This window comes from Patella vulgata, chromosome 4 (assembly GCF_932274485.2).
Source record: "Patella vulgata chromosome 4, xgPatVulg1.2, whole genome shotgun sequence".
Classification (NCBI taxonomy): Eukaryota; Metazoa; Mollusca; class Gastropoda; family Patellidae; genus Patella; species Patella vulgata.
In genome coordinates, this window is record NC_065882.2 from 35186791 (window position 1) to 35211525 (window position 24735).

Consider the following 24735-nt stretch of genomic DNA (forward strand, 5'->3'; position numbering starts at 1 on the left):
CGGTATTCGCATACAACCCTTTTTTCGGAGGCTGGTATCAGCCTTTTTTGTGTAAACAATATTTTTTTCAGAAATTTATGAAAAGGGATCAGGGAACAGGCAAAGCCTATATTACCCCTCTACTCATACAAGGAATATAAAACATATAATATACAGATCTTCTATATACATATTATAACATAATGGTGAAAATCATATAAATTAAATAACTCATATACATACTATTTAAAACAAATGAAAAAAAAGAGGAAGTGCTGTTTTATAACATGATAAAGGGGGTTCTATAAATAGAATCAGATATTGAAGCGTCTGGTAACATCGAAGTATTCATGAACTATTTTAAAGATGTTATTAGATGTAGTCTGATTTTCTATGCCAAAAAGATTTTGGCTGGATTAGATTCCTATATGCCGCTAACGGCCATTGATAATTAAATCAAAAAAAGTGGATAATCGAGACTGCTGTTTATATTAATGATTTTAGTAATGATGACCGAGACTATGCAAAAATTTCACCCGCTTCTTTCTCGGCTCATAGTGGATCAATTTGACTGAAATTTTCAGCAAATCACCTTTACACTATCTAGTTTTTAACTATTATAGCGAGAACTGCCATCTCTTTATCTTATCTCCCATAATGTATCTTTAAGTCAAAGAGATTAATTGCGTTATGTATAAAAGTATTGTGTTAAAACATTCATATCGATATTAAAATCACCTAAGATAAAACATTTATTGGTATCATCATACATTGATCAAGTAATTGATTCGGTAATCTTATTGTTAACATCAGTGGTAGAGTTAGGGGCTCTGTAAAAAGTTCCTATAAGTAATTTGGTATTATTTGAATTGATTTCTAGCCACATGCACTCTGTACTGTCGATTTCTAGATCTAATCTTCGTTTAAAACTTAAATTTCTTCGGATATAGACTAAAACTCCACCCCCCTGTCTGTCTGTCCTGTCTTTTGTGATGGGGTCGTGAAAAGACGGAATAATTAGCATATTAATATTTATCGTTTCGTCAAGCCATGTATCACTTAGCGATATTATATCAAAATTATTCGAGAGTTCTGCTATAATTATGTCAATTTTATTTCGAAGGCTTCTTACATTCAGATGCACGAGAGATAATGTATCAGATGGACCGGGATTTACTTCGATGTCACCAGAAAGGAATAATGCCAACTGTGAAATATTCGGTTGATTAACGATTTGTTTTTTATCGATGTTACAATTATTTTTTAAGTTCGGTGTGTATGTCAAGTACATTGGGTAATGTGATATAGAATAATTAGAGCATGTTATATAGCACAACAAAAGGTAAAAAAAATATTTACAAGTAAAGAGTAGAGCAACATTAAGACGGTCTATAGTACATAAAAAAATGAATATAATATGTACATTTCTTGTAGACATGAAACAATATGACTGCGGGTATGGTTTAAAACATCAAGATATCGGAGCAGATTATGTTTTAAAATTACATATAGTAGTTTATATTTATATCTACAAAATGTAGAAAGTAAAATTATCTAATTGAAAGGGGAGCTATTTCATGTAACAGATGCGAATAATAAAACATGGAAAAGGTTTGGAAGACTGGACAACAGGAGACATCTTTGCACTCACAACAGAAGGGTCTATCAATCGAGACTATCACGTGAAGCCGCGTGTAAACAGATCAAGTATGGATTCGTGACTACGCCGTTAGAATAGGTGAGTAAATAGCAGTTGTTTTTATTAAATGATTTCTGTACTTACATATAATTAGTATGGAAATTGCCAGGGCTATATGAACAAATATGGGTACATGTTATGTCACAGTAGTGCTTCGATAAGCCCCATTCAACATAATTTGTGATGGTTCTGGTTTACCATTATTACTATTATACTATTCAAAAAAAGTAGGGGATATTTGATTTTGGGGGCATAATACTAAAATATGCAAATGACTACGAAAAAAGTCACTATAGAACCTAACAGAAGAAACATTTCCAGTTACATGTGACGCCCAAACGCACCAATAGCTACCGCATGGAATGCAGGTGATGCTTGGGATCATCATGGGGGTCCAACCCAAGATTTGCACGACTCTGACTTTGAATGTTACAGTCATTGTGGTATTGAATTCCAGGGTGGAAACATCAGTTTAATTGTTTTAGTGACCAGAAAACAAATTTTGATATGCGTCGGCTTACCCAAAATGAAAGGTTACGTGCCCTTGGCATGCTACAGATCGGCACAACACAGGCGGTTGTGGCGCGGACGATGAATGTTTCTCAGTCTGTCATAAGCAGGCTATGGTCCAGGTACCGTGATACACAATCTGTACAGGACAGACCACGCTCAGGTCGACCAAGGGCGACAACTCAAGCCCAGGATCGATTTATCCGTACCTTGGTCTTGAGAAATCGTGTCATCACAGCAAATCAGATCAGCGCTCGTCTTCAAACAGACACTGGTGTGAGAGTGAGTGGCCAGACGATTCGGAATCGACTGCATAGGGGTCACCTTCGCGCCCGACATCCTCGCGTGATCCCTTGTTTGAGAGATCATCACATTCAGGCAAGACGTCTTTGGTGTAGGGATCGTCAACACTGGGATAATCGACGCTGGAGCAATGTGATGTTTTCAGATGAGTCAAGGTTCACTGTTGATTTTTTGGACAGACGTAGGAGGGTGTGGCGTCGTCGAAACGAGCGCTTCCAAGACGTTAACGTCATCAGACATGATCGATTTGGGGGTGGTTCTGTTATGGTGTGGGGAGGCATCACTGTTGCTGGAAGAACGGCTTTACATGTTGTTGCAGGGCGTGTTACAGGCCAGTACTACCGGGACAACATCTTGGCAGTTCATGTTGTGCCGTTCGCACGACGTCATGGCCGCCGTTTCATCTTCCAGGATGACAACGCAAGATGTCACAGGGCCAGGATCGTTACAGGTTACCTCCAACAACAGAACATCACCACATTACCTTGGCCAGCACTGAGTCCCGACCTCTCCCCCATCGAGCATGTCTGGGACATGCTTGGACAGAGGTAACGTCAACGTCAACAACGTCCTGCCAATGTCCAAGAACTTGCTGCTGCGTTGCAACAGGAATGGGACAATCTGGACCAAAATGACCATAGACGTCTCATTAGGAGTATGCCACGTCGGATCAATGCTTGTTTGGCAAACAGAGGAGGATTTACCCGTTACTGACTTGGTTGTGATGCTGTGGTAACTTTGCTGTTTGACCCCGGGTATCATTTTACCCTTATAATGGTCAGTCTTTGCCTTACTTAGTCTAACGATCATTTGGAATAAATCGATGAATGTGAACTTCATTTCATTTTGTCATTTGTTTCTTCGTCAGTTTCATTAGGTGACTTTAATAACACTTAAAAATCAAATATCCCCTACTTTTTTTGAATAGTATATAATAGTATTATAATATTAGTAGGGCTATTATTATTGTTTAGCTAAGGTCCAGGGAATACTTACTTCTTGTTCAAATGCACACTAGGTTCTGGCATTTCATTATTAATATTTTCATGTATATTATAGATCATTATTTTCAGATAGATGGTGTGTAAATATTATGAAGATGTTTTTTTAATTTAGATGTTAAAGGCTTACTAACAGTATAGGTACTACTACTAGACTTGCATTGGTAAGTACTGATTTTATAATATAATTATCCACATTTAGTAGTACCATTGCTCTGCTCCAGCTTGGAAAATGTATTTAATGCTTTATACCCTAATTAGAATAATGTTGGTAAGAGTTGTCTACAGTTAGTGCATGTTAATTTACACCTTTAGCCTCCAGCATATAAAAAAAAAAAAAAAAAAAACAAACAAAAAAACATTGAGTCCATTACAGGTGATGCTTTCATGAGCCTGAATTCCCTATAAGACTTGAGTTATACATAATTGGATGTAATACACATCATACATGCTTTGCATTTTCACTTTCTTAGAGGGTTAATAGATTTGATGGTTGTCATATTATATACTTTGGTTAGTGACATATTAATTTTGAGCTATTCTATCAGACAAGTACATGTATATTGGTTACATTCATATATTTATATATTACTTTATTGATAAGGCCCACATATATTCATTCGTCAAAGTATTGATTAAAATACATACTTATTGATACATTACTATGTAAGTTGATAAGGTACATACATATATGATATATTTAGTATACTAATGAAGTGCATACATATTTTTATATTGCTATATTTATAAAGTATATACATATTGATATGATTCTATAGCGATGAAGGTCATACATATTGAAGTATTATTATAATGATAAAGTACCAGTACATACATAATGGAAGTTACATACATATATGGAGTATGGAAATGTATGTATATACACAGTTCAGACATAAACTCAAGCGGGGTCACAAGCGAGTAACATGGTGTGTGGGGTCCCATAGCTAAGACAAATAATGATCACAGTAGGTTTTGGTTCTTGCTATTAATGTGAGGGAAGTAGATTCTTGAAAGATGCATTTTCGAACTTACTTGAACTATTAGGTCCTTGCCTGCTAAACCAGGCTATTGACAGAGAAGATTGGGAGTCTTACTATTAGTGTGAGGGATCTCTGCAGAAGAAATGAAAAATGAGGGATCTCTGCAGAAGAAATGAAAAAGGCAGTTTTCAGACTTTCTTGAACTATTAGAGACAATCACATATGCAATACATTTAATGCTGTTTGTGCTGTTTAAAGGTCTTCAGTGATTTGTAGAGACAAGTCTCTAATAGAGAGCCAGTTAACATTAGATCTTGTATAATTAGATATTTAGCCTTAGCAAGCTAACAGGTTAGAAACTATTTTACCAGTTTGAAGACCATGCTTATTTATCAAGATGTTATATGGTGGCATATAATTTATGATACTGGTTAATTTCCCCTTTTTCTTTGGGGAAAGAAAAACAGTCCCAAAAAATACAGTGTAACAACATACTGTCAGTGCAACTTTCAACTAAAATCAGTGATATATTTATCATGTCTGATCAGGGCAAAGTACAAACTTTTCACCCTGTTTGATTAAGAGGGCTGATCTCAATTTTTATTATTATCAGGTTGTTTTAACATTAACTTATGCATATATATCTGTACAGGTAATTTAAAAGGTAAAGCAGACTTATCTGATTTTTATACACATCATTTACAATCAATATCTTTATATTATACACAATATGAGAATATCTGATTCAGAAAATAGAGGCGTCATAGCATATGATATAAATGTTACATTAATACAATCAGAAACTACAACATAAGATAATTCATATTAGTATAGGATCTTAATAAGTTAATGACTGTTATTTCTGACTCATCGAAACTAATTTTGTTGTCCAGTCTCCGAAGACACAACAAGCTAGATTTTGCAATAATCGTTTAGTCATTTAGCAAAATACCTGTCTTGCTGGGCCTAAATTCATGGTATTGTTTATGGGCTACACGGTTATAATACTTGGTAATAGATTTTGCAGTACCTACTCATTCTAAATAGATATGCTTTAAATGCTACAGTGAGTTATTTACATCTTTGGTCATATTTTTTATTCATAATATTTATAATGTATTTTATTAAAGGATACAATGGTTACTGGTGAAAATAATTAGCTGGTAATGCCAAGTTCATACTCTCGAAGTTCACTTGCTGACGGTACATATCCAGGTAAGTCTATTAATCTTCTTAGGAGCATTATCTTGCCTTGGACTTCTTCATTAGCTGGGAATAGGCAGATGAAAAGCTTACCATCAATAGTCCAGCACCCCTTAATATGTTTATCTTTGAAGGAGTTCCTGGCTTGTTTAAACATATATGCTCTGTGTTTTCTTAGGTCTTCATTTATGTAAATGTTTCCTGGAGATTGGTTTACCACCTTTTTGTTTATCATAATTCTTTTTTTGGTTTTGTAGGAGCTTAGCCTTGCTATGATCTGGCGGGGGAAAATTGATGATTTGGGACCTACTCTGTGACAGTTTTCAATATTGACAGATGTTAATCTGGAATGACATTTTCCAAGACTTGCAAGGTTAGTTGTTCAATATTTTCACCCGGTTTTTCTATTATCCCTCCAATCCTTATGCAATTTCTTCTTCCATATCATCACATTTTTCTTTTATTTCATAATGGAGTTGGAGTGTTGTAGCTGCAAGGTCATCCTTTAGTTTGTTGATTTCATTTTTCAGGGGATCAACAATTGTTTTAAGTTGTTGGCACAGGATATCCTGTATAATAGCAGACAACATATTTTGAATTTGGGGAAGGGTAAAGGCCTGTGCAATTTTGTCTGATAACCCAGATATTGATTTTTCAAGACAATCGCTGATGATATTTTCATGGAAATTTTGAGTTGATTCCTTTGATTGAGTCATGTCAGTATTGAAGGGGTCTGGCGGCGGGGGAGTACAGGGGAGGGTATCTATACTCCCTTCGTTACTGTCTTCAGCTAATGGTTGTTTACTGAAGAATGAGGAAAGGTCAACTTGTTTTGTCTTTTTTAGTAATTCTCCCGTAGTTGTTTCATATGACATATATTCCTTTTGAAGGTCTGAAGGAGACTGACTATTCATTCTTTTGTTCCTGGCTTTCTGGACAACAGCTTGGGTGATGGTGGGTCTGTGTTAGTGTTGTGGTCGGCCATTGTTGTTGACAGTATTGTAAAGAGTGATTTTAAAAATGTTCTTTTGTTTCTTACCAGAATGAATGAAGAAATGAGTCTGCAGTATGAACAGTATCTCCACTGCTCTCGTTGTTGGCAGATTTCTGTTGTCGGGTGAAACTAGCCGTACAGCTCAAAATAAAATGACGTCACAGCAGTGATAATTGTATGTTTTGTTGTTTTTTCACACAGAGTCGACACCAGTTCGTTTATTACAATCCCAGAAAAACAAATTTCCTCGCTCGATCAACAAGTAAACCCACTCTTATCAACTGATATGTTTAATACTACAGGGGATTGTACATTTATGTAGATATACTTATTTTACTAAGAGCTCCGATAACTGTGTCTACCTGCCTGTCGCCATTTTGATGTTTCGGAGGCTGGTATCAGCCTTGACATTATTGCGAATATCCCTTTCTTTAGGACTCCACCGTGGGCTTTATCTCTCAATCTCTATTTAGAGAGATGAGATCTAAGTATGGTGATTATGCTCATATTTACACAGATGGTTCTAAGGATGGTGATCGGGTAACTTAGGCTACCGTGACGCCATCTGAGACCATTTCTGTGTGTCTTCCACCTGCTGCTTCAATATTTACAGCAGAGCTCCAGGTCATTCTCCAGGCCTTGGAGTTCATTCAATCATCGCATCTACTACAGTACATCATTTTTACCGATTCTCTGTCCTCGCTGCAAGCAATAAACAATAAACAGCCTGAACACCCATTAGTAGCAGATTTTTATTGTCTGCTACTATCTTACGAGTTAACAGCAAAGACATCGTCTTTTGCTGGCTCCCCAGTCACGTTGATCTAAGGGGGGATGATCATGCAGATTTTGCTGCCAAAGCTGCTTTATATCTCCCCCAATCACCCTTTTTAATACCATATAAGGATTTGAAGCTCCAACAAACAATTTCATATATGGCCGTTGGCAACGATCTCGGGATCTTGCAGGCACTAACAAACTTCATCATATTAAGCCTCTCTTGGGAGATTGGCCAAACTGCTAAAGAACCAACAGGAGAGATGAGGTTGTTTTGTGTCGCTCTCGTATAGGTCAAACATTTTTAACTCACATTTTCATCTTAAAGCGAGTGCAAGTTTCTTAAGGACATCAGATCGGAGCATTACCGTTGCCAATCGTTAAATCAATTATTTGCCCAACCGTGTCTATACTAGACTTTTTAAAGGAGACAAATGTTTATAATATTTTTAATTCTAAATATATATACTATTCAAAAAAAGTAGGGGATATTTGATTTTTAAGTGTTATTAAAGTCACCTAATGAAACTGACGAAGAAACAAATGACAAAATGAAATGAAGTTCACATTCATCGATTTATTCCAAATGATCGTTAGACTAAGTAAGGCACAGACTGACCATTATAAGGGTAAAATGATACCCGGGGTCAAACAGCAAAGTTACCACAGCATCACAACCAAGTCAGTAACGGGTAAATCCTCCTCTGTTTGCCAAACAAGCATTTATCCGACGTGGCATACTCCTAATGAGACCTCTAAGGTCATTTTGGTCCAGATTGTCCCATTCCTGTTGCAACGCAGCAGCAAGTTCTTGGACATTGGCAGGACGTTGTTGACGTTGACGTAACCTCTGTCCAAGCATGTCCCAGACATGCTCGATGGGGGAGAGGTCGGGACTCAGTGCCTCCCCACACCATAACAGAACCACCCCCAAATCGATCATGTCTGATGACGTTAACGTCTTGGAAGCGCTCGTTTCGACGACGCCACACCCTCCTACGTCTGTCCAAAAAATCAACAGTGAACCTTGACTCATCTGAAAACATCACATTGCTCCAGCGTCGATTATCCCAGTGTTGACGATCCCTACACCAACGACGTCTTGCCTGAATGTGATGATCTCTCAAACAAGGGATCACGCGAGGACGTCGAGCGCGAAGGTGACCCCTATGCAGTCGATTCCGAATCGTCTGGCCACTCACTCTCACACCAGTGTCTGTTTGAAGACGAGCGCTGATCTGATTTGCTGTGATGACACGATTTCTCAAGGCCAAGGTACGGATAAATCGATCCTGGGCTTGAGTTGTCGCCCTTGGTCGACCTGAGCGTGGTCTGTCCTGTACAGATTGTGTATCACGGTATCTGGACCATAGCCTGCTTATGACAGACTGAGAAACATTCATCGTCCGCGCCACAACCGCCTGTGTTGTGCCGATCTGTAGCATGCCAAGGGCACGTAACCTTTCATTTTGGGTAAGCCGACGCATATCAAAATTTGTTTTCTGGTCACTAAAACAATTAAACTGATGTTTCCACCCTGGAATTCAATGCCACAATGACTGTAACATTCAAAGTCAGAGTCGTGCAAATCTTGGGTTGGACCCCCATGATGATCCCAAGCATCAACTGCATTCCACGCGGTAGCTATTGGTGCGTTTGGGCGTCACATGTAACTGGAAATGTTTCTTCTGTTAGGTTCTATAGTGACTTTTTTCGTAGTCATTTGCATATTTTAGTATTATGCCCCCAAAATCAAATATCCCCTACTTTTTTTGAATAGTATATATATCATCTTATTTTTCATTTTTCAATATTAGTGTACATGAAGTTGTGATTTTTATTTTTATTTGTTTAATATACTGTGACATTTGCTTTTATTTGTGTACATGAATTCTTTGTATTTCTCCAAGCGTTTTAGATTAATATATTACAATTTATATCGATTTCTTGTAATTTTATGACTTAATAATTCTATATATATATTTGATTTTCGAAATCACGAGGCAAATTTAACTAAACACCAGCTGTGTAGCACGTGACTGTTCAACGCATTGAACCAAATATGTCGTCTGCTACAGGCCACTAAACAAAAACCATCGGTTGCATCAATAGCCAAGCGGTCAAACAACTGGACCTAAAATAGACATATTATTTATATTTTCATAGCAACAGACGTTCAAGCAATAATCACCAAGTGCCCACAAAAGATCAAAATATCCATTTCAAACAATAGAAATAAACACCCACGGACACAATAGAGCAAAGACACTTCACATAATAGAAAACAATTATCATAAAATGCCCTAAATAGAAACACAGACGAAAGAAATAAAGTAGCCTCACAACTACTGTTGTCTTTGTCAGGCCCTCCGTCCTGCATCACTGACAAGGGAAAAGAAAAACGATCAAAGTCGGGTGGGAATATTTAAAGTAATCATACATGTACCTATCTTAATACGAATTCTAGATATCATGTTACGTATCACTAAAGAACTGGGCCCTGTTTCACGAAATTTTAACTAAGATAAAATCCAAATTTTAGTAGATACTTCAATTTTGATTGGCTAAGCACTAAAATCAATCTAATATTATCCAATCAAATTACTAAAATTTGGATTTTATCTTAGTTAAAATTTCGTGAAACAGGCCCCAGGTTCATGTTTCTTTTCAATTATTTAAATAATTTTCTGGCATTTCGGCGCAGAACAGTAGGACGTTAAACCCCATTTCATTTCATTTCATTTCATTTACGTGCACGATAAAGTATACACAGGACATCGGTTTTTCGTCACATCCAAACGACTAGACAGCTGTCCTTGTCAGGCCCTCTTTCCTGCACCACTGACAAGGTGAAACCACGTGGAAAAACAACGATATACTTTCTCGGCCAATGCAAGGATCGAATACGCGACCTACAGGCCATCCTCGGTTACCCAGTGTACTCATTCCGTTCTACTCCACTATACCCTGGCTTAATCCATAGGGTTTTCACGATTTCAAATTATCTGCCCTGGCCTAGAATATAGCTACAGTCTTCGAACCAATCAGAAAACAGTTTACAAACCAATCGTTCCGCCTTCCTTTTATAAGGGTAGATAACCATATTCATGTCCATTTACTGAATGATTTATGTAAATAATGTATATATGTATAATTTATTTATATTTAATTATATTATCAAAATCTGTAGTATGTGTTGTTGATTTCAAAGAACATCTATATGTTTGACTTTTGTTATTATTATTACTATTCGTATTTTGTCTGAAATATGTCATTCTGTTATGTTTATTATTATTGAACTTTTACTTGGCAATTTGATTCACAAGAACTTGTCTACGATATCACGTGGACATAAATTTCCGGGAACGACCGAAGGATTCTAAATAAAACTAATGACCCTACATTATTATATGAACGTCTGGTCTTCATTAACATAACATATAATTGGTTGTTAATAATTACGCATTTAAAATAGGCCAACTCCTAACATTGTCAGATGAGAGTTACTTCCCTTTGCAAACTTCCTTTTCAAATAACAATTTATGGGATTGGTCGATAAAAATAGCACAATCATCAAGGGCGGATAACTTCAAAACGTGTCTCCCCCATAGATTAACCCAGGGTATAGTGTAGTAGAACGGAATGAGTACACTGGGTAACCGAGGATGCCTACAGGCTAGCGAGCCAGCGTCTTCCCTACTTGCCCTACTTTGAAAAAAGGATAAGAAGATTAATGTTGAATTGAAGGCGAGGGGGGCGGGGGGTCGAAGGCTCGGATTAGCCATACCGAGCGCATGATTTCACAGACGTCATGGTCATCCAGCTAATTCGCTCTTATGGCATGGTTAGTCGACTCATTGTATGCCAGCTTGATCTCTGTCCATTGACCTTGTAGATTGATCGCCCAAATTATTAATTTCCGTCCTAGTCCGGCGGACTTTTTTCTATATGCAAATTAGTTTCGTCGTAGATCCCATATAAGGTATATGTTCCAATATGCTAAGTTCTATTATGCATTTTGTCTATTATGCATAATGCAGAATGGAGAAGTGTAATGTGCAAAATAACTATTATACTGTATTCAGTATAATTGTGAAACATACGTATTTTGAACTGATAGCATATGTAATTTGTACAGTGAACAGTGAAATAATATTGGCAACATAAATACGAACACACCCTGACAAGGACAAAGTCCACACGTATTGAAAAGCTTTAATATACTACAGTCGTCACATATAATTAAAATGGATGCTGAAGATTCAAATAGTATATTAACGATTCAGATAGTATACTAAACTCTTTTATAGATGAAGAATCGCTAAATAAGATCGTAGATAAAGCTGTTAAATCGGCTGTCAAAGATATGAAGAATGGTCTTGTAAAACTGATCAGTGACCGTCTAAATTGTATCACCGATAGGGTAACTGAAGTTGAACTTACACAAAATAACGGGGGGTTGGATATCGGAATGGTTAGCACGTGCGCGCTGTATCATACAGTCTGTCATTGAGTCAACTGGCGTTGTTTCGATTCCCCGGTTGTACGGGGTCGCCTGTCAAACCTCGATTACCATATTTGGCTTTCTTAAACTTAAATCAACCTGGTACGACCCCCTTAAATATCACACAACAAATTATATCAGTATTCATATATGTATGCATTTTGTACATTGTTGAATACCAAATAGAAAACAAAATCGGTTAGGTAAATGTCTATTTTGTAAATGTTGTTATTACACTGACAAAATGCTTTCGAATCACAAATCTAGGTCTCACTTAACCAATAACATAAAAAATAATAACGTCCTCCATTACACTTATTACTAGAAACTTATAACGCTGGAGCCTATAAGAATCCTAATAACAACAATATACATTTTCTTTTAAATATTACTCATTAGTCATAATATCCATATAGTTTACACATGTTTTCCTATTTTTGCTGTTTACTTGGGTCATTTCTTTTTGTTGGCTTAATTTGTTTTTTAGTTTACTTTTGTTTTCCTTTATAAATCGACATGAACTACAGTATTGATTTATTTGTACATATTTATTGTTTAATATTTACGTTTACGTTAATTTCCTTTGTCCCCTCTTCGATATCCATTAAAGGTTATCAACATCTAACGCACTACACGTATTACATGACCATCCTGCTACCAATTCTCACCACTTTTCATAGTGCAGTCACTTAAATATTTTGTACAAAAATATGGTGTAAGTGGTAGAACTTATATTCTCGTAGTTGTCTACCTTAATTTTATTGAAAACCGCACCCCGCTTCATATACTTATTTCTTTCCAGCATTTATTACTGGTATGTGGAGATATTCATTCAAATCCAGGACCAAGAAAAAATATTTACTAAATTCATTTAATAACCAGAAGTCTTAAACACAAGTTAGATCAAATATCCTGTGAACCAAACGGACATGATATTCTAACTTTCTTAGAAACGTAGTTCGATGCTCCAACCTCACCCTCGGACGTTAGTATAAGTGGCTGTCATCCCCCTTTGTTTGTGAATAGGGAAGGTTGTAGAGGTGGGGATCTGGCAGTGTACGCCAAGGCCTCATAATTAACAAACTTGAAGCTGTGTGGATCGAATTCATACTCAACAGTAATACGTTTCTTGTGGGTATATTCTATCGCCCTCCTGCACCAAAGACTGGGTATTAGAATCTAATTGGAGATAGTTGTATCTCTGTCTCCGACCTTAATACTAGGTGAATTTAATCAAGATTTCCTTCCATCATCAAAGATAAGTAAGGTACATGGAATAATACATAGATCCCACTCGCATTCAGCCAAATTCTTCATCATTAATTGACCTGGCTATTGTTAGTTACCCTGACGACATAAAAGAAGTTCATGTTTTGGAATCTGGTATCAGCCACCACTGCCCTATAGTTTTCCAGTTATATGTCAGTAAACCTCATTCAAACTGTTTTCTGAGATATGAAGAAATAAATGCCGTGGACTTCAACAATTTCATTGTGTCCTAGGTCTGGAATTCTTTATTCGAGACTGAATCATGTCTCCACAAGCAAACGGAAAAAGTGACTGAGGTTATCTTATCTGGAGTTCATCAATTTGTGCCAAACATAGTCGTAACAGTAAGACAAAACGATCCCAAATGGATGAATGGAAATATTCGTCGACTTATTCGTTGTCGTAACAGGGTCCATAAAAAAACTTAAATATCAAATCTTCCATACGATGGGCTTGATTTTTGAAAAAAAAGAAACCACGTGAAATACGAAAATCTAAAAGTCAGTATTACTCAAAGCTTGATGATAAGATAAACGAAAATAAATTTGGTGATTCCAATTGGTGGTCTTCGGTAAAAAAAAAAATATTTCTTTCAAGAGAGGTAACTCATCCACGGAAATTCCTCAATTAAATTCGAATGATACGATATATTTTGAAAATGCAGAGAAAACGAATGGTCTAAATGATTATTTCATCTCGCTGTGTACTGACACGTTTAGCCCACTCCTTGCCAAATTTATCTGGAAGGAAATTTGCAATTTGCTGATATCGAAGGGAAGGTACATGTCTTTCAATTAATAGTAAAAAATCAATTGGGCCGGGCAACATTAACAATTTTATTCTGTAATATATAGCCCTTTCTTTGAAATATCCTCTTCATCGACTGTTTCAAACACTGTTTGATGCATCTATATATCCGGATTGCTGGAAAAGAGACAGTATTGCCCCCATCTACAAAGATAGCTTGCCAGGCAACGAAACATACGCCCACAACAGCTAAGTCGTCCGAGGAGTCAAAATAATGCATTTGATATTCAGATAAGTTGATATACAATAATTATTAGAATTGGCCAAACCATGGCAACCTAACAACAACACACACAGATGTTTATAGGTGCTTTTATGTAATATTCTTTAAAATATGTGAAACTATCTACTAAAAGTCGGTAACCATATAATGTATACTTCTGTGAATACCTAGTAAATATATAACGAAGATCGGGAAAGGCCAAACCATGGCAACCTAATAACAACACACACAGATGTGTATAGGTGCTTTTATGTAATATCTACTATCTACTAAAAGTCGGTAACCATATAATATATACTTCTGTGAATACCTAGTAAATATATAACGAAGATCGGTAAAGGCGTTAGCTTGTACGTGAGTTATGTTTTATAAATTAAAGATGTTGACCTATTTATAGACTGACAAGCATAGTATATTGTTATAGTATCGTGTGACTGTATAACTAGCCTGGGAGTTAAAGTGACACACGCGTTTAAAATAAAAACCTTAAGAGAACTCATACTACTACAAAAATAATGTCTTCTGGCACTAGGGGATCGTCTAAGAAAGTATATACTGATCAAAGACGACAAAGCCTAACTACTGGAGAAATGACAGATATGAATAATAAACTCACAATAATGAAAAATAATATGTTAACAAAGGATGATATCAAAACAATAGTCAGTGATATTACTAGTTCTGTCTTGCTAAGCTTCAAACAAGAATTTAATGCAATTCACGAAAAGCTTGATACTACACTAAAAGAAAATGAACTTCTAAGGAAGGAAAATGATAAACCAAGGGCTGACTTTAACGAATTGAAGGAAACGAGCGAAACTGAGCGACAGAGAATAAATGAGGCCATAAGAATGGCGAATTATAACGAACAATATTCTCGCAAAAACAATATCCGAGTATCAGGCATACATTTTCCTGACAGTGACGAATCTATGAAAGAAACATTCACGAATTTTGTTCACAAATATATTGGAGTTTCGGTACCACCCACAGACATAACGGCCATTCACCCCCTCCCTTCCAGAAGTTTTGATAAACCTGGTCTGATATTAGTTAAAATGTCAAATTCGGAATCAAAACGAAACTTAATGATGCACAAGAAAACGGTAGCTGAAAAAAACGTGAAATTTACTGACGATATTACTAAATCCAATCTGAGTTTGATGAATAGGGCTAATAACAGGGACTGTGTAGAAAGATCGTGGTATTACAATGGTCAGGTTTATGCGAAATCTAAAGGAAGGGTAAAAATTAAGATAACTTATTCGAAAATTTTCGAGTCAGCTCATGTCGGCCCCTTTTGATCAAAGAAAGCAGTCTATGGATCTTTAAAGCATGATATAAAAGTTATTGTTTACAGATGCATGCACGGACCCAAATCGGTTATCTGTAGACACTAATAACCAGGCAAATACATTGTTACGCTACGCTACGGACTGGAAATTAGGACTAAAATACAATTTATAAATACCAGTCACAGAATTAGTGATAATCACTCAACGAATATATTTAATTAAATGGGGGTTTTCCTATCGAGAAAGTCCGCGGGGGTGGAGGCGGTGAAGGAGTGACACCACAGACGCACCCCTTCACTACTCTTATTTGAATGAGCGAATATACAATAACGTTGGGAACCTGTTTTGAAGTTTATCTTTAAAAAATTATAATTACTATAAATAACTACGAACTATTATATTTATATCATTTATATATTTATATCATGCAATATTACATATCATTATCACTAGATAATGACTTAAAATAGGTATGCGCAATGGTATAATCAATACAAAATATAGATTGTTTTACTTATACTTATAGCGTAGAACACCTTGTGCACATCTCTCCAATTTAACAACCTAGGAGAATGAAGCCAATGCGAATTATAACAAACCAGTTTCAACAAGCACCATATAATATGCATACGTTAATATACAACCACTTAAACATCATTATTAAATGTATAACCATAAAAAACATCAATATTACCTTAAATAACATCTCGAAGATAATTTAAAAAATACAATATTGTCCGTTAAAATGGCAGGAATAAGGGCACTCTCACTAAATGTCAGGGGACTTCGTAATAAACACAAGAGAGAAAAAGTATACCTATGGCTAAGAGAGCAAAGGGGTCAAATAATATTCTTACAAGAAACTCACAGTACAAGGGAAGATGAAGACTTTTGGCAGGGAGAATGGGGTGGGACAATTTACTACTCTTATGGTTCAACAAATTCAGCTGGAACCTCAATATTATTGAATTATATTTTAAACCAAAAGTCATTAAAAGTATATCAAATGAAAATGGATATACTATAAGTTGATGAAAAAATTACAGTTCTTGTAAATACATACAGTCCAACATCAGACAGTGATCAAAATATTTATTTTAATAAATTACGAAATTACACTAACAAAAACTCTTGCTAACCAAGAATATGATATAATATTTGTGGGGGGAGACTTCAATAATGTGTTAGATACAAACTTAGACAGAAGTGGGGGTAATTACAGAGTAAAATCCAAGGGATTAGCAGCTTTAAAGGAATTTATTAATGAATATGAATTGGTAGATATATTCAGAATACGAAAACCAAAACTGCGGCAATTTACATGGCGACAAAACCAACCACTTATACAGAGTACAAGTGATTTTTGGTTGACATCGGATAGTACTCAAAATTATGTAACATCTTGCTTTATTATACGTAATACAGTCAGCGATCACTCCGCAATCTTTCTTGAATGCGTTATCGTGAATGAAAAAAGAGGTCCAGGTTTATGGATTTATAATAATGACTTAAACAATGATAATAATTACTATAACTTATTGAATAAGTCGATAAAAGAATGGTGTAGTTCATATCATGATCAAGATGATAAGGGAGGGTTATGGGATTTTCTCAAATTTAAAATTAAAAATGAAACAATATTGTACTGCAAACGTAAGCAAACTATCAAACGAAAATTATTGTAATTGTAATTGTTTATTACCAAATACATAGTATATAGGTTTTACAAAACAATAGTTCACATTAAAGTAGTGATGGCAGAGGCGTGCAATTATGTAGGACATCTCTATAACCGAGATTTCAGCGCAAAATGTACAAATTTTCCTAAATTATTTAACAATATACAATTATCATTATTCAGCAGTTCTATAAATTTAAACATTGATGGTTTTTCCAATAGTATGTGTCTATATACTTTTCTCTTAAAGTTGTGTGGGATTTACAGACTAGGACAAAATGATATTCATCTTCTATTTCTAAATCATTACAGAATGTACAAAGTCTATCATTTCTCTCTATATTGTAATATCTCCCTGTCTCAATTTTTAGGCAATGTGAGCTTACTCTAAGTTTACAAATATCATTCTTATAATGTATAGGATGTTTTAAATAAAACTGTAATTTAAAATCTACATTCAAACTTCTATAAAGAAGACATTTTGAAGACGTTTCAAAGTATTCTGACAAAGACTGAATATAAACATCTTTAATTCTCTGATAAAATTCGCTCAAAAATATCTTATCGTCAAATACAGATTGTGTTTCCGATATGTAACCAAAGCCATAAGTTTCTAAACAACTCTTAACAAAATTTATCCAAGGGCTATAACTCTTACTGAACGTATGTAATGCTAGCATATCCTTGTAGCAAGAATGGAGAACAACGTTGTTGGTATTCAGTAACTTAAGCCAATATTTAATAATTCTATATTTTCTTATTAAAGATAGAGGTAATCTACCTAGTTCATAATAAATGAGTGCATTAGTTGTAGACAGTTTTACCCCAAGTATTCTTTTACAATATTTAGTATGGACTTTTTCAATATCATTTCCAGGGTGGTATCCCCATGTTTCACAGCCATAGTTTAATATGGAACCAATATATGTATCAAATAATGAAAGGCTTGTTTTTATATTGTAACTGTTTTCTTTTATTACTTTGTGCAATCTGAAACATGCTTTATTACCCTGAGATGCTATTGTTTGTTAAGTAAGATTTGGTTTACAATTATAATTAAAGTTAACACCTAGGTAATTAAAGTTTTTAACAATTTCAATATTACAATCTTTAAATGTCCATGAATGTGTTTTAAAATTCGTCCCCTTCCTAAATACAACAATTTTTGTCTTCATCTCATTAACTTTAAGATGATTTGACTCACAATAAAATTCTACCACATCTAACATACTCCGTAAATTCTCGGGCGTTTCACTTAAAAGGACAGTATCATCTGCATACATTATTAAGTACAAGTTTATATCATTTAATGTTAGTGACTGACAGCCATTTTCCAGTAATTCGTTTTCAATATCATTTACATAAAATGAGTAAAGAATTGGAGACAGAGACTCTCCTTGCATTAAACCTGTATGACAATTAAAATATTCTGATATTTCACCTTTAAACTTTACATTAGATATTAACTTTGAGTACATGGATTTCAGGATTTTGAGAAAATTGCCAGTAAACACCCAATTCTATCAGTTTTTGCCAGAGTCTTACTGGAACGATCCGGTCGAATGCCGAAGAGTAGTCTAGGAAACAAGCATATAGGCATTTATTTTTCGCTAAGTACTTATGTATAACATTTTGTAGAACGAATATTGCATCAACAGTCCCATGTCCTGATTTAAATCCGAAAAATGACTCTGATAAGATTTTCACATCTTCATTCAACTTGCATATCCGATGATTGAGGACTGATGTGAAAAGTTTACCCAAATGACTAATCAAGGTAATGCCACGATAGTTGCCAGTAACATGTGGGTCGCCTTTCTTAAAGATTGGAATTATATTACCAGTAGCCCATGAAATAGGAAAATCACCACTAGAATAAACATAGTTGAATAGGTCACATAACCATGGGACAAAATATGGACGAAATTCCTTAAAATATTCATTGATTATTTCATCTTCACCACAACTCTTGTTCCGTTTAGAATTTTTAATTACATCATCAACCTCCTTTTCACTGATCTTCCTTTCTAACAAATCGATGTCACAATTTGGTACTTCAAACGAGTCATTTACGTCATTGGCTTCACCCAGTAATCCTTTAAACGATTTCTGAAAATTATCACTGGTTAGTTTGGTGGGTGGATTTAGTTTGTGTTTCCTTTAACTTTTTGTAGAAATATTTAGGATTTTTGCGTCGAAGTAATTCTAGCATATCCCCCTCATGGTTCACATAGTCCCTTTTCAGTGGTCTCTCTAAACACTTGTAATCGTTTTTTATTTTACTTAAAGTTATTCTATTTGCTCGACTTCTATTATTATTAAAATTAAACAGTGATTTTTTTATAAATTCTATAAAGTTTATGACATTCTTCGTTAAACCATGGTTTGTGGTTTTTTGTTTTCCTTTTTGGCGAACAGGATTCACACTTATTATAAAACACATTTCCTTTAACACTATACGTTCTAAATATTTTATTAATATAAGACACAAATTCATCAACCACTTCCGAAGAAGAAATACCGTTAGTTATAGATGTGTATAAGTGTTCTCGTATTGTATCGATGCTGTTCAATAGGTCATAGTGTATTGTCTGTTTACTGTCAACATTCCAGCTAACGGTTTTGGTCACGTGAGCACGTGCACAATCACAGTTTGCCCCAAATACCTTTCTCGAGTCACATGATATACCTGAAAACAAGGGGGCGTGGTCTGAGAATTCGTTGAAGTTACCAATGACGAAGTCACTAAATATATTAACACATTCATGGTCATGAATAAGATAGTCGATCACACTTGTTCCTAATTTGTTATGGACTGTGATCTTACCGCTATTAGGTGTCTTACCATTTTGTACAGATAGTCCACAAGTTCTGCAGAGTTTTAATAGGCGATTCCCAAAGAAGTTAGTCTTAGTAGTGTCTTCAGATCTTCTGTATGTTGTATATTGTTCATCTTCTTCATACTGTATAAATTCTTCTAGATTATCTAATACACATTTATCTAATTTATCATCTATGATTCTTTCCAATTGATTTCCAATCCTGCTATTAAAATCACCTAAGAGAGCTACACTACCCTTTGTACTAAATTCAACAATATCATATTCTAACTGTTCATATAGATTCACATTAACATAATGTTTATAATAGTTTGCTCTTTCTGGGGGGATGTAAACAAAACATATAAACAGATCATAATCAACATTCAGTAAACATCCATCAAATTTTACCCATAACAATGTATCATATTCAATTTTTACAATTGTGACATACCTTTTAACAGAATTCTTTATAAATAGAACATTATCCCCACCTTTACATTTCTTTCTATTAATAATTACGGTCTCATAATCATTTAATTGTACTTCTGCATTACCTCCCACCCAGCATTCACAGAGGTAAACAATGTCACAGTTATCAAAAACTTTCACAAATTCACTGCTCTTGAGTTTTTTCACCAGTCCTCTTTGACAATTCCATGAACAAAAAGACACATATCCAAATTTTCCACCCCCCTGTTTGTCCTATTGCTTATATAATTCATCATTTATAAATAATTTATTATAAAACAGTTTCACTTTCACATTAGGGTCAGCCCTCTTTTTTTCTTTCATTACTTTCAACAATTTTCTTCTTTCTTCTTCGATCTCTGGTGGAAACTGTTCGTAGACAAAAAAAATCCAACCCCTTTAATGTTTTAGTGCTATACCTCACTTCATCTTTGTCTCTGGCTCTGTTAAACTGTACACATACTTTCCTTGGCTTCTTCTTTGGATCACCAAATCTGTTCACTTTATCTATCAAAAAACTATCAACCTTCTCTCTGGGAATCTTCATTACATCTTTCATAAACCCTCTAACTTTATCTTCCAAATCTCTCTGATTTTCTCGCCTGTTTCTATCCTCTACTTCTTCATTGATATTAGTAAATATGAGATTATTTGACATTGATCTAGCTTTTAGTCCAACTATTTCTGATTTCATCTCCTCATTTTTCTCCTCCATTGTTTTGACTCTCACGCCAAATTCATCTTGATCTCATTCAATCTTATAGTTTCATTTCGTGTCTTTAAAATTTCATTTCTTAAATAAGTGACTGCCTCTTGCACGGCTCTGATCTCGGGTTGAATTTGGGTCCTAAATATTTCAAATTGTTGATTGATTTCTTGCTGTCGCATAGTCAAATTTCGCATATTTACTAAAAGTTCATTCGCCCAAAATGGAACCTGCTGATTGTAATTTGTGTCATTATCTATAACCGGACTCGTGATGGTTGTTAAATGGTGATTTGGTGTTGATGTGTAGGGCGAACAGTGTTGTTGTGTCAACAAAAATGGCTGTCCAATATACCCTGTAGTGGATTGCTGTTCATTGAATGTCATATTTCCATTTTCTGCCTGATCGTCCATGATCTGAGGAAAATACCCGGCCGGACGCCAGTCCTGGGGTTATAACACACCTAAATTATAGGAAATAGATCCCCCTTGGACCCTCTAACCAGAATACCAGTTAATTTTCTTCAGACAATATTGTTCGTCACACATCAATCCGCCATCTTGACCTATGTCACCCAGTAATTGAAGATAATTTAGCCCACATATTTGAACACAGGGTTAGTGATTATGAATGTCAAAATGCTCTCAAATAATTCAAAAATAACAAAACACCAGGTAACGACGGACTTACTGTTGAATTTTACAGAAAACACTGGCAACTTGTAAGGATCCATGTACTTAATTCATTCAATCGTGCCTTCGAAAATGGAACCTTATCTAATTCTCAGAGACAATCGGTAATAAAACTAATTCCAAAATCCGGAAAAGATACAACTCAACTAACTAACTGGAGACCAATTAGCTTAATTAACGTAGATGTGAAGATCTTAAGCAAATCCTTATCCATCAGACTAAAACCGTTTCTAACCGACCTTATTCATCCAAACCAAACAGGCTTTGTGCCTGGTAGACACATACAGAAAAATACCAGGATAATAAGTGACTGTTTTACTCTAGCATCTCAGAAAAAAATCACTGGCATATTATTAGCGTTAGACTTCCAGAAAGCCTACGACAGTGTTGATCATAATTATCTGTTTTCCGTGCTGAGATATTTTGACTTTCAAAAAAACTTTGTGAGGTGGATCAAGACCCTATATCATAATATTACCTGCACCGTTATGAACAATGGTTTCTCAACGAAACACTTCCTAGTAAGTAAAGGAGTCCGACAGGGGGGTCCATGCAGGTCAAACCTTTTTAACCTCGTTCTAGAAACATTATGTCAGAACATTAGAAACTGTAAATACGTTGAAGGCATAGAATTTGGACAAAAATCATTAAAACTGGTCGCTTTTGCCGATGACATCACTTGTTTACTGAAAAATTTCAAATCAGCAAGACATCTTTTCGAAATTTTAAAGAAATTTAGTAAAGTATCCGGTCTTGAAATCAATGCAACCAAAACCGAGATATCAGACCTAAAAAGTAAAACTGAAAATATACAATCCATTGCTAATGAATTAGGAATAATTTTACAGAAAGAAAAATTAAGATTTTGGGAATCTATTTCACAAATGATAAGTGCTTAAGCAATAAATATAACTATGAAGGAAGGATTTCGGATATCAAAACAATACTTAACAGGTGGAAAAAAAGAAACCTAACATTAATAGGAAAAATCCAGATTATAAAGAGAGAGAGAGAGAGAGAGAGAAATGGGGTTTAACGTCCACTCGACACAACTAGGTCATTTCGGAACTAACATATGGTTTAATTTTATTTCAACAATTCGCTTGCGCATAGGGGTCTTTAGCAGTGGGAGGAAATCGGAGGACCCTACTCCTTGTCACGTACAACCGGGGATTCGAAACCACGCCAGTCGACTCAATGACAGACTTTATGATACAGCGCGCGCACGCTAACCATTCAGCCATCCAACCCCCCCCCCCCCCAGATTATAAAAACATTCTGTATCTCTAAAATACTATACCCAACATTAACGATAACTATTCCAGATTATATCATTTCAGATTTTAATACGATTATATATAATTACCTGTGGTCAGGCCCAGATAAAATAAAACGAAACGTTATTTCCCAACCATTTGAAAAGGGGGGGGGGGGGTAAATATGATAAACTTTAATGAATTGTTGAAATGCCAAAGTGTCTTTTGGATAAAGAAAATATACTCCGAACAAGAACAACCATGGAAAACTATTTACGAATATATCCTGCAAAATCAGAATGGATATTTAATACCGTTATCTAATTTCAATATTAGGAACATTGTCTCGACGTCCTTTTATACAAACTTATTTCAAAACTGGTATAACATATACACATGCTATATTGATAGATTGGTTCCCTTCAAAAATCAATTGATTTGGAATAATCATAATTTAAGAAATACTATTAAGTCTTCAATCAAGAATAGTTTAATTAACGATAACATTTTATTTGTTGGGGATATGGCAGACATCAGTCTTTCCAAATATGACAATGATCTTATCAAGTTAATGGAGATCAATCAAACTTTGGTTAACATTAAAAAGGTAAAGGAAACAATATCGGAAACGGAATATATATAGTTGGAATACTAAAATTTGTGAAAATAGATTAAAAGCAAATTTGGATAACTTTTTAGAAATATTATATAAAAAAAACATACCAAATATAACCTCAAAAGACATTTTTAAAAAAACTTATACAAAAGAACTACACAAAACCGCCAGCTATTGTCAAATGGGAAAAAAAATATAGTATTACCTTAGAAGAAGACGAAGTTAAACACATTTGTTCACAAATACGAAGAATAACTAAAGATTCAAAAATGGTAACATTTCATTTTAGATATATTCAACATATAATCTACCTAAACAATCGCTTATATAAAAGAATTAAATATTGTTAATTTACTTATATTGTTATCAAAATACTATATTTATTCATCTAAGATCAAAGAAAATATTCCGAATGCCAGAAGTTATACTTCATACATCGAAACGAAAACTAAGATAATATACAACACAGAAGACGGACACAACATCTTGAAAATTAAACTTGAAGTTAGTTAATATACAGAATTAATAATATTTGTTTATATAACGTACATTTCTTTATGCACCCTAAAGTAATATTTATTTCTCATACTAGATTTAAGTTATCAATAGATCAAGTTTGATTTATATTTATGAATTATGTATGTATGTATTCTGTATATGTATGTTCTATCGTTTTTTATTGGTGAATAAACTGGATTAAAAAAACAAAAAAAACTAACTTCTTCAGGGATGAAGACCAGTAGTCGTTGGATAAAACGATGTTTTTTTGATATTGCATTCAATTAGTTATTGTATATCACGTTATAATGTGGACGTTTAAAAAAGAATAATAGAAGATCATTTTCAGTAATTTAACGATTCTGGATACACACCCCAAACCACCGATAGGACTCTGAGAAACAGAAGTTTAAGAAATATAACCATCGAATTCGTATCATCTGGATGTCATA

At 34.8% G+C, this 24735-nt stretch overlaps 1 long non-coding RNA gene across 2 annotated transcripts; it reads left to right on the plus strand.

Moving 5' to 3' along the window:
* The first annotated feature begins 1581 nt into the window (after positions 1-1581).
* LOC126817185 (uncharacterized) lies at positions 1582-10584 on the plus strand. Of its 2 annotated transcripts, none has more exons than XR_007678839.2 (5): positions 1582-1717; positions 3565-3656; positions 5606-5690; positions 5936-6051; positions 6721-10584. It is a non-coding gene; the product is annotated as an uncharacterized LOC126817185 (long non-coding RNA). The 2 variants fall into 2 exon arrangements; XR_007678840.2 differs by having other exon boundaries at positions 1637-1717; positions 3608-3656.
* The last annotated feature ends 14151 nt before the right edge of the window (positions 10585-24735 follow it).